This window comes from Chiroxiphia lanceolata, chromosome 16 (genome assembly GCF_009829145.1).
Source record: "Chiroxiphia lanceolata isolate bChiLan1 chromosome 16, bChiLan1.pri, whole genome shotgun sequence".
Lineage (NCBI taxonomy): Eukaryota > Metazoa > Chordata > Aves > Passeriformes > Pipridae > Chiroxiphia > Chiroxiphia lanceolata.
Genome location: NC_045652.1, coordinates 10,678,598 through 10,695,297, shown reverse-complemented (window position 1 = coordinate 10,695,297; position 16,700 = coordinate 10,678,598). Strand labels below are relative to the sequence as shown.

The following is a 16,700-nucleotide window of genomic DNA, read 5'->3' as shown; positions in this document are numbered from 1 at the left end:
TCTGACATATTTGCTGCCAGCTTTTGGTGTCAGCGTGTTGGCCCGTGTCTCAAAGCAGTTACATTTTTAATGCTGCACAATGCGTACCTTCTCTCCGTGCATCCCTCTCCTGTGGATGAGCAGGACTTGGGGAATTTGGCTGGATCATCGTTTTCCCCAGTAAAGACTGGGGACTGATGGAGAAAATGATCTGTGGTCCCCCACAGGGTGTACCAAAATGGCATGTGCTAAGCCCCATTCTGATTTCTAAAATGCTGGATAACAGCCAGCGTCCCTGCTCCTCCAGCCCCATACAAAGTCTTTGGGACTGTCAGTTCTCCAAGGCCTTATTTGAACAATTCACTGAAGAACTGGAAGGGATAAGGTGATCTAAAAACACAGTGAAATTCTCCAAAAAACCCAGTAAGGTTATTGCTGGATTTTACCATATTAATAAATAACTCCAGTCCGCAGAAAAATAGTATCGAAGCATTGTAGAAAATTGAACAGCCATCCTTATAAAAAATAACCTTATAATCACAATCAGCTAAGCACATCTTGAAGTAAAACCTGAGTAGGTGTAGGAAATCAAATGTTTTAATGTCCTCCTGTAACCTTCTTCTCTCAGGGGCCAATTTTCACTTCACCTTTAGAGCAGCCAGGCATTTTGCCTAGTTGGGTTTAGCTGGGCATTAACAGAAGCCCAGGCAGGAATCCAGCGTGGACCAGGAAAAAAAGGCTCTTTAGTTGTTGAAAAGTAGAAACTGGTTCCAATCCTGTGATGGAGAACGACTGCAAGGCACTTGGTGAGATCAGTCTTGCTTTGTCTTGCAGAGCTTCAGTGACCACCGTGCTGTGCCAGGCAGTCTGGGACCTGAGGTATAGAGACAATTGCTGAAAGAACAAGTTTTGTAATAACAAGACCAAAACTCAAAGCAACAAAGGGATAAAACATCACAATGGAGAAAAACAGAAGGTGGCCACAGCTATGGCATGAAGTCATGAGGAGCATCAGTGACCACACAGCATTGGACATGCACCCACAGAGCAATCCAAGCCAGTCATCAAATGGAAAATGAAATAGCATCTGTGTTTTTCTTTAGCTCAGACTGCCTTCTTGTATTTGAGTCTATCACTGAGTATTTTGCTGCAATGGATTAAATATCTCAGGTGGCATTTCACTGATACAAAAAAACCAGCGAAAGGTGCACAGTGCTGGAAAAATTCTTCTTACTCATCATCTCAGAACTGATATTTTTCTATCAAATGCCATTCAGCCTCCTAAATTAAGAGATCAATCTCAATTTTGTTCCCAGATGGGGAAATTTTGGTATTTCCATTTTGTCTACACGCACGAAATAAAAGCAAACGGTAATTTATCTTTTGCGGACAAAATGAGTTTGGGTTCTTTCACTTTTCTTTTGGCATTCCTTCCTGTTGACAGCATGATTTGCACAAAATTACATTCCGTTGATAAAAATGTGCTGAAATGTCTTTCAGTTTCATTGACTGAATGATTTGCAGCAAGAGCTTTGACAAAATGCACGTTGTCGACAGAATGAAATGGGGCGGATGGAGGAAGGAATACACTTCAGACATATGGAGAGAGCACTTACACACTCACTTGGTTTGTCAAAACCTCTGCTCAGATTCTATTAAAAGAATTGTCTGGGATTCAGATAAGACAATAGTTACTTTGGAAAAATCTCATTTGCACAGATACATCTGGCAGTGGGGAAAGGCATAAAGAAATTTAACGGGTGCAGAATTTGGCCAGAGATCATTGCAAGTGCTGTTCTGCTTCTTTAGATGTCTTTCTATCCAAATAAATTTCCTCCAAAGAGTTTACAGATTTCCTCATGCAGCTTTTAAGGGAATACTTGTACTGGAAATGAATGAGACAGGGAAAAGAAGTATGTTAAAATTTATGAAAACATCTGTTGGAAGCTCTGAGAAAGATGCTTTTGTTTTAATCGTCTAAGCAAGACTGATGGATTTTATCAGAGCTAAGTACCAAAGAGTCCCAAATGTGCTCTTTATCCCAAAGGCGAAAAACTTAAGCATATGCCTAATTTTAAGCATGTGAATAATGGCCTCGTTGACTCCAGTGGAAAACTCAAGTGCTACAAACTGAGTATGCTGGATTCTGAGATACTTGGGATTAGTATTAAAATCATGACCAAATTGTGCCAAAAAATAATCTTGAGCGTAACCTTACAAAAGTATTGCTGTTAGGACAGAGTGCTTTTGGTGAAATAAGTCACAGTAGGTATATGGATCTTATTTTGATATGGTCTGATACATTAGGATAGAAAGACAGTTACTGATAAAATAAGATAAATATTCATTTATTCGAGGAGATTGACTTGATAAGCTTTAAGTGCAGTAACACAGAGAGCATCAGCCTGGTGGGTAAGCAAAAATCTTGTTTGCAGGGATATTGCTTCATTTTATCCAAACTTGTTCGTTACACAATGTATTCACTGCTTTAAGTCAATTCTGCAAAGAACTTTAGCACCTTTTTTTTTTCTTAGCTGTTTTCTCACAGCAGCATCCTTTTGTTGAGCACCAAATCTGGCTGTCAGTCAGAGAGGAGGAGGAAGAGCAAGAGTCAGATCTGTGCTTTCTTTCACAAGTGGTTCTGTAGGTGTGGTAATGAGCTGTGGCTTCTGCTGGGAAATTTGGGTTGTGAATTAAGTTGTAGACGGTGTAAAGTTTCCATCGCAATGTCCAGCTCATTTTTCTGTAAAGGTTGCTATGGGTATCAGAATGTGGTGCCAAAATACCTTAAGCCACTATTCCAATTATCCTTATTTCAGGATGTAAATGCCTCGATTCCACCCCCACACTAAAAATCCCACTGGCAGAAGCTGGATGAGGGGAATAAACAATCGTTTTTCATGTGCACGTACTCAGTTCATTTCACTCTGCTGTCAAAATTGATTGCATTTTTCTGTTCAAACATCAAATGTACCAAACCAAAGGAAAAACCTGTGAAAAATGCTGCTTTCACAGGGACAAGCTCCTTGTGGTTGGATGAGCTGAAGCACTGCAGGAGCTGAGGAGCAAAGTGGGCTGTAGTTGATAGGTTGGAGGAAGAGAGAGTCCAGCATTCACTTCATATTAGAGTAGACTTTGGGTTGCTCTGATGTTTGTGGTCCTAAAAGAGCTGATTTTCAGGAGTTGCAGTCTAAGATAATGCTTAACCTGGAAGCTGGGGGAATGAGCTGAGGCAGGACCAGTCATGCAAGGTAAAAGCATCTTCCTGGCACTTATCAACTCCTGTGTTCTGATGAGGAGGCCAATGCTCATGGTCTTTTCAGACAGGCATTAGCCAGGAGACCAAATTTATCATGTTTGACTCATTCTAAACACTTGCACCTGGTGGCTATTGATTCCTAATTTTGGAAAGCCTTAATATACATTGCACATGGCCCTTTTGAATGGAAATGCTGTTTAATGGCATTTAACAGTGAAAGAATCACAGCTGGAAAACAAAATGTTTTACAGAAATTTTGGAAATTGCTTTTTTTTTTTTTTTTTTTGGCCATGAAAAAGCTTCTTCTATTTTGCTTGAAGGATTTCACCATTCTTTTAGTTCTTAAGCAGTAATTGTCATCCAGCTAACCAAGAGCTGGAAGTGCAAACTTGTCTTCAAACCTAGCAGGGGATGTTGGTTTATGTTATGATGTGTGCACATCTTTTCACTGAAAATTTGCATGCGTTTGGGGATGGTCCTACATTTTGGGCAGAATGTGGGAGTCTTCTCAGGAAAACAAGAGTCCAGGCAGATTTCTGTCCATGAACTCAAGTGAAAGTCAGCTGGAGGGAAGATATAACACAGATAATACTGTCAAATACATTATCTAGAAAGAAGTTTGCATGGGGAAAAAAAAGATACACAAAAAAGCTGGATTTTCCAAAGCCATGGAAAGGAATGGTAACAGTAGAACTGCAGTGAAAAGTTAGAGAGTACAGGCTATAAGCTGCCAAAAAGAGTCCATCAAAACAAAATTTACACTTGAATTTAAAACCAGGCAGATCTTTCTGGAAGAGGGAGAATGCTGGAGTACAGTAATCAAGCACAGAGCTGGGGCTTACCTAAGCATAGGAAAGGGTAGAGTCTGTCAGAGCATTTTCTAATTCTGTTTCTATTATCTGGGAGTAGAGCAGATGACAAATCTGTTAGTTCAGAGTGTTGACACAATACACTTTTATCACTTTTTGTCAACAGAACATAATTGTGTTCAGATTACTCCATCACAGGGGAATAGACATAAGATCATGCTGTCCATAAAAATAAATGTCATGTTCTATTTCTGGGAAAACAAGAGGGAAATAGGAAAAGCAGTGCAAGAAGAGAAAAACCTTGAACAAACTCTGTTCTCTGGACAGAGTTTCAGTTACACAGACACTGTGATAGAGCAGTTGTTCACCCAAACCTGACACCCTCAGGCCTCTGTGTTAGATGCCAAGCTCCTGTGCTTCTAATTTGTTTCCCTCCCTGCCACCCCATCCCACCAAATCCAAACACTTCAGTGCTCTCTTCCAGAAGTCTTCTGTAACTGATGACAACTACGGATCATGAGTAGTGGGTCATCAGCAGGGATTACAGAATTCCACTGAGGAGGGAGAGCAATGCTCTGCAGGGCTTGGAGGTAGTCAGAGGAGTGGAGCAGTGAGGCTGAGATGACAGGGAGGTCTCCAGTTTGAGTCACCAGCCTGACTGCCTTTGTTGTTGGACTTCATGGGTCATGTTCCCAAGAACCTGAAGTACAACCCCTTTGGGGAGATGGCAGTTGTGGGCTATCAGCTTCTCTCTCCCAGGCTGGATGCTCTCTGACTCTGACAGGGGAAGCATTAAATTGCATCTTGCTCAGTTCCCCCAGAAGATCATTCCACCTCAGGCACTCATTTCCTAGACAAAATGCAAACTCAGCTGCAGGAACATGTCACATTTTTCAAGATTAAGTAAAGCAAGAACTAGAATTTTTAATAAAGTTGTTGGAGATATTCAATTGGCTTCATTCTAACAGAAATAAAATTCTGCCCATCCATCATCTTTCCTTGTGACACTCTGGAGACAGCTGTAAATGGAAATCTGGGGGCTGAAGGAGTTTCAGGCAGGTATTGATGTTTGTGCACAGCAGACAAAGGGGATTAGTCAGTGTGGGGAGGAACCAGCATCACTTTGGGCTCCCTCATGGTCCAACACAGGTGCAGTCCCTCCCGATTTCCTGTAGTAATTACGGTATGAATCACAGCAATTAATTCAGATTTTAAAATAGAATCATATTCTTAAGGGGAAGAAAAAAACAGAAAAGCAAAGTTCGTTGTCAAAATCCAAATTCCATCTCCCTTGTCCCAAATTTTATTTTCTCGTAAAGTCGTGTCACGTCTCACACCTTCCCATCAGTTTTTGACGTGCTGCTTTACCAACTGAGAGACCCAGAGGGGATGGGGGATGTGGGAGTCTTAGAAAAGAAATAATTAATCTCCACTGAGAGTAACATGCTGCCACATATCACTCAGCATTGCAGCAATAGCCTGATGGAGTCAGGAGAGGTGACTGAGAAGGAAACAGGAACTAGCTTTTGGTGTTTGATGATGAAAACTGAGATTTTTAAAATCTCCAGTGCCCATTTGCTATGCAGTCTGCTCAGACACATTCAGTGTGATTACAGCACCCAGACAGAAGAGTGTCATCTTCAGTGCTCTTGGTGCCACTTTTATGGCAATTTAGAAAATGATCACATAGAGATGGAAACACTGATTAGTTAACACAGAGAGCCTTCATGTATTCTACTCGTGCAAGGCTTTGAACTTCTGGAAGCTGTCTTACTGAGGAAATGTCTCTCCTGTAGGTTGCTATGATTATATTGCTGTCATTATTTACTGACACTGTGTGTAAGCTCTGTGCATGAGACAGAGCGTCACCAGTCTAGAGAGGCAGCTACATCTTAGATGCAGAGAAAATGCTCATTAAAGTAAGAGGCTGTTGGGGAAAGCATCAGCCATCAGCCCCTTATTGCTGCCACCTTTGGAAAAGAGGGACTGATACCATACCTAAGCCTGAAACCCTAAAAGATTGCAGTTTCTATTTGAGTTTTCACTTTGCAGCCTAAAAAAAAAAACCTTTTAGGCTGAGATGGAAGGTGAGAACTAACCCTGGTAACTTCCCACAGATTAATTGTGAGCAGATACACAAACAGACTGTCCTTTCTACATTACCCAGCCCAACTCTCCTCCCTGACCCTACCCATATCTCTTTTTCAGTAGCATCAGGTGGTGGTGAAGCTTGGTCTTCTGTCCCAGTTTTCAACTCACCCAGGTACACTGAAGCTGTTTAGAAAGGGAATTATTTTTTTCACTTGCACAGCTGGAACAAGATAGGAGGAGTACAAAACCCCTCCAAAAGCTCCAAAACTGGAATAATGAGCAAATGTTAGAGACATGGAAGAGGATGCATTGCTCTTAATGGTTTGCAGGAGGCACATAGCCACAGAAGGGAGCACAGAAGGCTGCAACCAACTGCTTCTAGTACATTCTCTAACTGATTAGGTCCCTTTTCCAATCCTAATATCTCAGCACACTCCCATTCAGTGGGACACCCAACCTTGGAGTTTCTCTCTGTGATTTGCAGCCAGATTAATTTTTTGTTTGTTTCTTCAGAATTTCCATTGGCTGCAAAGCAAATGGTCTGATTTCCCCTTGGTTTGGGTCCTGAGATATTTATATGAAAGAATGAGAAAATGGCCATGTGCATAGCTAGATACTCCGAAGTCTGCCACCAGTGGTGAGGATTCAGTGAGCAAGTAGCTGGGAATTAAACTGATGCACCAAAGAGAGAAGGGGATAGATAAAGTGTCATCTGGTCACAGCTGTTCAGCTGCTCAGATTAAATGCAGAGGGTTTCTCAGGTGGAGCAGGCAGGAGGGAGACACCTAAACAAGTTTTCATCTTTGCTTCTGAAGAGTGTAAATGAGATCACAGTGGAGTAGCAGCAACAGATGTTCACTCCAACCACTATGTCAACATCCAAAAAATCAGTATGACAGGGAGGCATCACCCCCTGAAGTATCGTATTTGACGAAGTGGCCCTGGAGCAGGTGGGGAGCTTCAGATAATTGTTTTTGCTCCCTGACGGGTGAGCAGTGTCCAGCTCTCAGGAGATGCATTCAGGACTGGCTGCCATCTGATCCTGATGAATTGTGGCTGAGTCTTAGATGTAGCTCTCAAACAGACACGAGACTTCACTGTTGTTAGGCAGATTGTGGCAGTTCAACTGAGAGACACAGAAAACGTGAAGTTTTGAGAGTACAGTGGCATAACTGGTATATAACTGGTAAAAAAGAACATTCCCCATTTCTGTCTTTGCTACTTAAAAGGGGAAAATTTCCTTTTAATTCGTGAAACAAACATCCCTGACTTGCCATTAATTTTAGCTTACTGGAAATTTTTAAAGAAAATTCTAACTCGAAGTTGCTGAGCCCAGTGGCTTATTTTTGCATAGTCGCTGGTGCCAAGTGCTAAAATACAGCACTTTTAAAAAAAATTAAGGGCTTTGAAAATAACACATCAGCCTCTCTCCAATTTCACAGTCACTGTTGTCCTTCTCACCTAATTTCTCTCTTTATTAAAATAGACTGATTAGTGGTGCCTACTTGGTATGAAGCACAGCTTCTCTTTGAAGCCACCAGTACGAAAAAAAAGGTAAATGAGGAGAGAGAAGGAACTAATAAATGATTCTGCTGGACATCTTGGCTAGTAATACAAATGTCAACACGGCCACAATTCAGTGAGACACTTACGTGTGTGCTTACATTTAAGCATGTGTTTAAGCCTGTTCTGATTCAGCTTCCTGCCAAGGACACACCTCACTTGTGGGACATATATGGCTTAAGAATATGTTAAGTGTTTCAGTGCTTTGGTGCCAGACCAATAAATGCCCTTCACAAGCAGCTGACTATATGCAGTTGTTTCTCAGGTCAATGATGTTCACAGCTGCACAGTTTGGTTGCTGTGCTATCAGCCCTGCTGTGCTATCAGCCCTGCTGATCTTCAAGTGCAGCATTGATTGAAGGACACTGGGGGACAGAAGGAGTCTCTGATAATATGTCTCTGCATCTATGTACCCAGACTTCTCTTTGTAAGCCCTAGCAAATTTGCTTTGATATCTAAGAAGAAGATCAGCAAATCTGCCAGTTTGTGAGTTACGGATGGGAATGAATTGTTCTGCCATGATGGGCTCCAGTGCTGGCCAAGGGTGCTGCAGTGAGGGAGAGAGAAACATGAGCTAGACTTGTCAAACAAAGGTGTGAACATCTTCAGATGAGCTCTGGCATTTCATAACCATCTTTCCAAAGAAGATGTCAAGGATCACCTTGGGTTTTCCAGGTGTTTATGACTTTGGTGCTTTGATACTTGGAAGAGAACATAAGACCTGCCTTTGATGCAGCAAAGTGAACTGATGCTCTGGTGCTATTCCTGCAAATTGAAGGGGAAACCTGGAAAAATATGGAGCTGACTGGAATCCTACAGTTTTGTGAATGACATTTCTTTCTTTGTGGAAGTCATCTCAAGCTGTGCTTTTCACATCTTTTTTCCTGTACAGTGACGGGACAGGACAGCGAGAGGAGCAGACTCAGCACTGAGGGTGCAGAGGGCCTTGCTGGGCAGCTGTCAGTGGTCCCACTGCTTGTTAAACACAGCAGTGCAGTGTGTGGATGCCCAGTAAATGAGTGCAGTTCATCACAGCCTTTAGAAAGCTAATTGGCTACTAAGCTATTGAAGGGTCAAATACATTAGTGTCTAGCCCCACTCAGCTCTTTGAACAGTAAGTGTTTAGGAGCAAGTCTGATTAGCAGAGTTCTTCACTGTCTTCCACTCCTGATGTACACTTAGGAGTGACCTTTTGCTGTGGTGTGTGTGTGAAATGGATAAAGACACAATGCCTAGAAATAGCTTGCAGACAGAGTTAAAGGCTGTGCTCAATACAAAGTGCATGATGCTTTTAAAGTGAGTAATTAGGGCTAGCTTTGTGGGTCTGCATTTTACTTAGAGTTTGAAGCAGATGAAAAGCATCAGATTTGATTTTCAGCCATTCTTGAGAAACTTCAATACAGGAATACAGATGCATCTATATTCAGGCTTGTTCAGCCTGTCGATGGCTGAAAATCCATCAGGATTTTTTTTACAGGATTTATTTTTTACAGATCAATCCTGAAGTTTTGTAAATGTCCCCTAACTTAACAAGGCAGACCCCAATAACAACACTAGGTGAAATTATTTTCTTGTGTGTTTTCTGAAGAGATGGCAGAACATCAGAATTGGTTCCAGAAATGCTGGTTATTGTTTTGATTTTGAAAACAGTTTCTTGTGGCCTGGCTGCAAATGCATGAGCTGCTGTCTTGAACATTCCCCAGAACTCAGATTTATTATTTAAATACAAGCTAAGAGCGGGAAACTCTTAAAATTCCCCAATTCTCCCTCTAAAAATAAAGATCCATTAGTTCAACCGTGATAAATAATTCTTAATTGTTCCCTCAGGTGAAATTGGACTCCTATCTCCTTGAGTTTCCTTCTTGGCTTTCTCTGACTGTGGGTGCAGCATTTTTGTCTTGTTCTTCCAGTGACATTCAAGTGTTAAAGCTGTGCTTTGTGAAGCCATACGAAGGGCAATGCTGGTTCTGATGTAATTCACATAGTAGCCTGGAATGACCCCCATCCACTCATGGTGACTCCTGTTTGTTTTGGCCAGTGCCTAGAGCTCCATTTTCCCCCCTCTATCTGGAAGATATCTTGCATATGCTCCCTGTTTATGATCATACTCGCCTCTGATGTTTCCTTTTTAGCATTGTTATCCATCTTCTGGATTAGACACAAACCCAAGGTCCTGAATGCTCTTAGTCACTGAAGATCTGATGGCACTTTTCACAAAAGGGGATGACTAACCTCCATGTCATGGCCACGAGCCAACTTGGCTAATTATGCTCTGCCTACCAGAAATTCCTCCTGCCCTTTCAATGACCATGTTGTTTTTCACTTTCTGTCCCAAACAGCTATTGAATACAGGCTATTTTTCACTCCATGCTGCAGTTCAGCAGTGAATGGCCCTTCAAGCTGGTAGCACCTCTTTCTGCTTGTAAAATGCTTTGGGTCTTGGGGGAATGATGAGGTGCTACAGTTTGATTTTCGGAGGCGGTCCCCAGTCTTTTCACACCTTGCTCTGGAAGGCTTCTGTCCCTGTTTTCTCCTTACTAGCTATTATTATTTCTAGCTATTCTTATCTTGATAACATTTTATGGAATGATTCCAGCATTTTTTCTGTTTCCCATCTTTCTTTTCCTGATGCCTTTAGACAGAAGTGCTGGGGAAGGTGCTCAGATGCTGTGAAACAGCCCGTGGTCCAAGACCTCAGAGTTGTGTGCATTTCCAGCTGCTGAGAAATCCAGCCAAGGACTTTTTCCATATATGGGAGAACTTCTAATTTAAATGAGTACTATTAACTCTGGTTGTCTTCTGGTTGGTTTTTAGTTTAAAATTAACTGAACATATGACTGAATTTTTCTCAGGGTGGGTTCCAAAAGAATCCAGGGGGTAGGAGACTGTGGTGAGACTTGGCAGGTAGGAGGCCTGCGGCTGTGAAGCCTCCTCACTCCAGCTACAGTGCTCTCACCCTATTGCCAATTGCCATCTTAGAGATATTTCACTTAATCAAAAAAGTTGTGGTGCAAAACAAAAGATACCAGGTCATGCCAAGAAATATGTGGGAAGGGTAGAGAGAATGTGTGAAGCACCAAGAATTATGTGCCCAGGGATAATCAGATTTGTACCATTTTTCTATTCTTTTCTATTCTATTTGATCATGGTTTGCCAAAATCAACACCAGTCATTTTAATACAGGTGCCTTTGTTCCCAGAAATGGTCTGAGTGAAACCTGGGATTCTGAATTCTTTCCCATGCCATGCTGAACCTTGGGAAGCTTTCCATGCAGTGGGTAATCCTTTTATTATTTATCTTCTTCTTGTCCTGTTTACTGTTATTAAGTTCCTCTACCCAGCTTTGACACTGCTGTTGTAGTACTTTGCTCTCCCACACCATGGTGTGACAGTGGGGCACTGCCTGTTACAGATGGAGCTTGTAAATGTGACTTTGCTTGCTAATGTGTCTTGGAAGGTCCAATCCAAATAATATCTGAGATTTTAGCATTGCAAATGCTGAATGGAGGGGCTGTCGGCCTTAGTAGAGTCAAAATTTGGGATCAAGGCTGAAATAGAAAAAGGCCTTGGAAGTCTGCAAGCTGCCTTGCACATAAGTCCTTCAGGCACATTCAAGTGTAGAATATAAGAAAAATTGCCTCAGTTTCACTGTTCCTTTAAAACTTGAATCTCAGTCCAAGATCACAAATAGGTCCTCTCAGGTTTACAGACTTATAAAGGGACACTGGCCACTGTTTTGAGTAAACCTGGACTAATTGATGTCTTAGTATTAAAAAAATATGTGAAATCTGTGGTTCTGCGGAGTTCCAATATGAAAGCTGATGAAACTTGTTGAAAGGGAAAGGTGGTTGGTGTTTAATCACATACCTGAGGCACAAGCAATGGGGGTCCCTCTTAAAGAGGTTTTTTGGGACAAGTCATGTCACATCTTTCTGTATCAGGTTTATCATCAGTAATGACAGGATGAGAAGATTTATCTGCCCTACCTGCCTGCCTTATTTGCAAAATGTCTTGAAAATCCCTGGAGACGATGTAATAAGTGTTAAAATTGCTTCATTGAAAACCATTTAAAGTTTCTGTCTTTGGAGGGGTAGTAAATCTTGCCTTTTATACAGTGAAAAGGCAGCAGCTGACCTATTAGTTTGCATCCTATATATAGTGATCCATCAACACCAGGATCAATTTCCTGAAGGTCACCAGGTCCTTTAAATCCTGCCATCCTCTTTGAATTCAGACAGTGGGGATTTGGCTTCTTTCTTCCTCACCTGCATTTTCCCTCCTTTCTCTTCTGATAAACATAGGCATTGCAGCTTTAAGATTTTAAGACCTTTCCCAGATGGAAAAGGTCATTTGTCTTTCACTACTCAACACTTCCTTCATGAGTTCATTTAAGCATTGCCAGGCATCAGAAGAACAGAACTCAGCTGTAGGGTTATCTGTGTCTTATTCCCCTTTTGTGTAGGTGGCAAAACTGATCTAGAACAAAACTGTTTGGTTCCCATAGCAATTTACAACATGTAGCAACCATAATACTGTACCCTTCCCACTCCTTATCTACACCTGTTATTTCTTCCTTTGCCACCCAGCTAAGAGCTGTAACACTGGCACTGTTTTGAATGGCATCAAGCAGGCTGTTTCCTAAGTTTCGTGCAATTTCCCCCTGTTTTTGGTAAGGACAGGATGCGTTTTTAATCTAAGCAGCAAAAAGCAAACATTTTATTAGCCACTTCCAATTGGATTCTCAATGAAAAGTTAATTAAAGGAGTGAAATGAAGAGATGTTACAGTGCATCTACTAATCTTGGTACATTATTTATATGAAATCAGTCATCAAAATTAGTCATGTGCACTATCTTGCTGTGTGTGGTCTGGTTTGAAATGGTGTGTTTGTTTCCATTCAGCTCCACTGGATACAGTTAAGATACACATTTGCTGCCTTACGCAGTTGGATCATATTTTGAAAGTTTATTATGCTCTCTATCTCTCTATATCTGCAGGCTCAGAGTCAAGGGACCACTAAAAGCTTTCAGCTAAACTTTGCAGCGTGCCTGAGATGAGACAAGTGACAAAAGTCATCCTTTCCTGTAAGTTAACAGGCACAGCTGCCAAAACCTCTGTGGGCGTGGTGCCGGCTGCTGGCACGTCCCCTCCCAGACTTCTGCCGTGTTTCAGTGTGCTGGGTGCTGGTGGTGCATCTGCCTGCTGGGGCAAGTGGAGCAGTGGCCCACAGAGCCCTGGGACAACAGGGCCCTGCTGTCCTCCCTGCAGTGGCAGTAGAACATCACCCCTTGCCCCCTGACCCTCACCGGTCTTCAAAGTGCTCCCACTCCCTCTGGCTCTGCTGTTAGACACCAGTGAGGTCTTACCCACTGCAGGTACCACACTGCTGGGTTTTTTCCCTCACTTTCCTCTTTAGGGTGTGCACCAAGAGGAATCAGGGCTAACAAAGTAATTTCAAGTTCTTCCTTCGTTCTGGGTGGTCAATGGACTGCTCCCTCCCTCCTCACCTTGTCTCATCCTCTCCTGCAGGGAAAGCAGATAGAGTTACGAATTTCAGGCAAGGAGAATAGTTTAATGATCCCTCCTTAAGGTCACTGTCAATGCTGTTGCATAAATTGACCTACTAGGGGCTTCTGTAAGAGCAGTGCTGTTAACTGGACACGGGGGAGTGTCGCGTTACAAAGCTGTGCATGGAAGTTGCCCACTGAAATCACTGAAGCATTTTAATTGACATTCAGTAACTCTCTCCTTTTCTGACAGCTGCCTCTAATAGAGAGAGCACGGCTAATGTCAGTCATGGGGTCGTTCTGTGCTCCCTGGTACAGCTCCTGGCTTGAGCTGCAGGGACAGCAGCTCAAGCCTGAGAAATGTGCCTGAAAATTTCACCTATTCACTGCAAAGGGGAAAATATAAAAACATAGGCACTTGCTCAACACAACACATGGCTATGAGCAAGTGCAGCTTTGATGGGAAGAGCCAGGTTATGAAATAAGTGTCCGTGGTGGCTGTGGACTGTCCAGCTCAGGGGAGAGTTGAAGCTCTCTGTGAATTTTTCCCAGAAGATATGGGAGAGTTTGCCTGCTTGTTTTGGGGAGCAGGGAAAGCAATGCAGGGAGGAAAGTATTCCAGCTGATTCATTTTCCCTTCAGTCCTTCCTCACTGATGTCCTTCAAATTTATTACATTTTTAAACTGGTGAAAGGCTTCTCCAACTTCACATCAGCATCTTCTTGTTTGAAGACAGTATACTTTTGCAAACTTTATAATGTGGCAATAATTTCATTAACTCCAGCTTTACTCTGCAACAACAAATAGGCAAATACCCTTTCACCATCACACTGCTTTGCTTACTTGTGGGTAACTTAAGATTTGATATAAGGACCTGATACAGAATTCATCTTGCAGTCTCAGACCAGATATAAAATCTGATATAAAATATATAAAGATATAAAATGCCCAGATCCTACAGACTGCAGATTTGTGCTCTTGAGCATCTTCTCTTATGTACATAGCTGAAATGCACTGTGCTCACAAGGGAGAGCAAAGTGGCTTAAGAAATCTCACTCTAGTGAGCTCCACATAGCCACTCCTGCTACAGTCGGGTAGGGTCTCCCTCTGGAAAAAGTCTAATTTTTTCCCAGCATTTACCTCTCTGAGCTGTTTCTTCCAGTGGATGAAAACTGTGATCCTTTCTGTTCTGGTTCTGACAAATGGGGCAGCTGGGGTAAAGCTCTCAGATACAGTGTGAATGAATGGGAGGATGCCAGATATGAAAAATCTGCTTGAAATTTCAGTGCAGCTTCTAGCAAAGCTAGGAAGCAAGCCACAGTCTAGATTATTTTCTGTATTTTATAGCCTTTTCTCATTATTTTTCTGGTTACAATGACTATATCAATATCTTCAGTTTCTCACAGAGGCATTCTGTTCCAGAATGAGCTACAGCAGTAAGCATAAAATGGATATCTCTTGATCAAGGATACATCTCCTCTGACTTTCCTCATAAGATATTAATAAGAGAGAGGCATTATCAGTTTCCATTTAACAGGTGTGTGGAAGAGGGGAAAATCTCATAATCATTTAATACCTTCTGCAGGAACATCCTTCATCAGCTTTTGCTAATTATGAAGCTGAAGCCATTTTCTATTTTGTTTTCCATTTAAAGCTGAATACGAACTTCAGGAGATAGCAACAGCAATTTATTTGCTAGGTTTTGCTTTCTTCATGCAAGGGAATGCCAAGGTAACCTCACAGGATTTCATCTAAAAACAAGAGTTCAGAGGAAAAAATGCCATGGCTTTAGCCCACTGTCTCTGTTAGTTTATTAAAATATTAGTCTTGTAGGTGTGTTAGATTGATTTGCCTTGCAAGGTGTTTAAAAATAGCTGTGAGAATAATGGGTTTCATCAAAAATCATTAACTGGGACGTTACTTTCATTTTTTAACCACAGAACAAAGTGTCACAGCCAGATTAAACAAGCCAGAAAGCATTTGGAGTGCACACAAAGAGCCAGCAATTTTTAAATATACCTTAACTGTGGAAAATCCTGAAAGATATCAGCCAACTTCCACTGCAGATTGGTCAGAATCCCCAAGAAAGGTCAGATTGTTCGAAGTGGCTGGTATTTGTACCAGCTGACACAAAAAGGTTCAGTTATTTATAGTGGTTTGCCTGCATCCCCACAATGCTAAGGGACTGAATGAGATTGCAGAGATGAAAAGGACGTTTCAGTCTAACAACTGCAAATAGCTGTAGCTCAGCAAACTCCCAAATTATGGCATTACCAAGCTGGAGAGCTGCCCAGCTCAAGCACAGGTCTGAATCCCTATCGGATAACAGGATCCCATAGAAACCTTTTTTTTTTTTGGGTGCCTTTTATTTGGATAAAATTTAGTTCCCTGTGTAGTGCAATCAAACTTTAGGGCTTCCCTTCCAAGTTTCCCTTATGAGCTGTGTCGTCTTTATCTGGTTGTGTCAGCCAGCCACTGTGATGGAGTTGTTTTTTTTAGCTATAGGACTTGGACAGCGAAAGAAGAAACTGGGGTCATATGAGGGGAGTGTTAGGACTGGGAAGAAATGTGGATCCAAGTTCATCAGGGTGAATACTCACCCCTTTTGCTGAATATTTGGTAGGCGAGTGACCCCCCAGAGATCAAGAGGGAGTAAAGGAAGACATTTCTGATGAAAAGCAAAACACTGATAACACTTATGGGAAAAGATAAGGGCAGTGATCACGGCCAACAAGAGTGAAAGCTCCTGTAAACTGGCCCAAAATTCCAGGAGATCTCTCTTGAAGAAACCACCCACAACTTCCAGTTTTATTGGGCTAGTCAGGTCTATGCGAAAAAGGTGCTTTCTTCTTGCTGGCAGGTCCCAAATCAGCAGGGAATTAAAGACTTTGGAGGTTGGCCCAAACAGTGAAATGGAAGGAAAAGGCCCTTTCAGTCAGTTTGGCCTCATGGGAAAACTCCCATTTTGCACCAGAAGCAGCAGGCACAGAACAGCTGAGCTGTTGTTTCTTTAAATCAGCACTGGGTTTGATGTGGGATGCCCTTTGGAGCATGGCTGATCAGGCCAAGTATGAATAGGGTGTTATCTCCAAACAGCTCATGAGTCTTCCTGACCAGATACCCTGCAAACAGCCCCAATGACTGGCCCTAATCCTAAAGCCTTCCCTCACACAGATAAACCCCCTACAGACAGAGGGACAGAGGAAATTACTGATATTCACTCATCTATTTATATTTAGACAAAAGATTAAACAACTTGGAACTGTAATGATATGTCCATGGTGTGGCTCCTGCAAACGTGTAAGCACTTGCAATACTTCTCTGCACAGGCTTAACTGGAAATGGACTGGAGATTGTGGACATCTTCCAAAAAAGTGTACTTATTCAATGAAGGAAAGCTATGTTTGGACAGGAAACCAATTGTTTTTTCAGGAGGAAGTTACTGAGAACCACCGTTTCGGTTAAAACAAAAGATTGTGTTTTCACTCAAAAAA

The 16,700-nt window shown here is 42.0% G+C and overlaps 1 long non-coding RNA gene across 1 annotated transcript; it reads right to left on the bottom strand.

Annotated features, from left to right (window-relative positions):
* Window positions 1–3,526: 3,526 nt before the first annotated feature.
* On the bottom strand, window positions 3,527–15,451 carry LOC116795116. Its single transcript, XR_004359967.1, has 2 exons — window positions 15,226–15,451; window positions 3,527–4,897 (listed from the first exon to the last, which is right to left on the bottom strand). It is a non-coding gene; the product is annotated as an uncharacterized LOC116795116 (long non-coding RNA).
* Between the last annotated feature and the right edge of the window lie 1,249 nt (window positions 15,452–16,700).